The 724-nt window shown below is 56.2% G+C and overlaps 1 non-coding gene across 1 annotated transcript; it reads left to right on the top strand.

The window, feature by feature from the left end:
• Positions 1-407: 407 nt before the first annotated feature.
• On the top strand, positions 408-521 carry LOC123964503. Its single transcript, XR_006823457.1, has one exon. It is a non-coding gene; the product is annotated as a U5 spliceosomal RNA (small nuclear RNA).
• Positions 522-724: the final 203 nt, after the last annotated feature.

The following is a 724-nucleotide window of genomic DNA, read 5'->3' as shown; positions in this document are numbered from 1 at the left end:
ACTACGGCAAAGTTGAAATTTTATTCACAAGGAATGAGGTGAATCTCCTCCCAGAAAAGCTGGTGACACAAAACGAAGCCCCAAACCGGCAAAGGTTTTAGCCAGAAAGAGGAGGCGATTGCAGTCTAGGCCAAAAGGCCGAGAAGCGATCGGCCCCATTTCCCCTCCCTTTCTCTCACTCGTCATCGAGAGGCTACAAGAGCCCGAGTCGTTCGGTAGCCTCTGTCCAAAAGCCAGGCCTTCGTCTCTCCGCAGCCCGATTGGATAGAGCCTGCCATGACCTGGGGAGGGGTAGGGGAACGGGTGTGGCCTGGTACTTGGGACTCGAGAGGCAGAGTGAGGCTTACCGTGAGGGTAGTGACCGGGACGACTAGGCTCGTCGGCGGCTCTTGAGGAGGGGCCTGTACTTACTCGGGTTTCTCTTCATAACGTACAAGTCTTTCGCCTTTTACTAAAGACTTCCGTGGAGAGGGACGCCAATGAGTTAAAACTATTTTCGTGCGTTTGTGAAAAGGAAATAAAACGCCGCCCTCGCCGAGGTTGAGCGGTGCGACGAGGAGCGCTCGGGCGGAGGTGCTGAGACGCAGCCGTTGTTATGCGCAGTTGAAACCACTGCGCCACGGCAGGGGGAGAACTGCTCCGGGAGGTGGGCGCTGGAAGCAACCAGTTGGGGTTATCGCTTCTCGGCCTTTTGGCTAAGACTGCGATCGCCTCCTGTGTCTGG

The sequence above is a fragment of the Micropterus dolomieu genome, unplaced genomic scaffold (genome assembly GCF_021292245.1).
Source record: "Micropterus dolomieu isolate WLL.071019.BEF.003 ecotype Adirondacks unplaced genomic scaffold, ASM2129224v1 contig_2926, whole genome shotgun sequence".
NCBI classification, from domain to species: domain Eukaryota; kingdom Metazoa; phylum Chordata; class Actinopteri; order Centrarchiformes; family Centrarchidae; genus Micropterus; species Micropterus dolomieu.
This window is presented reverse-complemented; position numbering and strand designations above follow the sequence as displayed.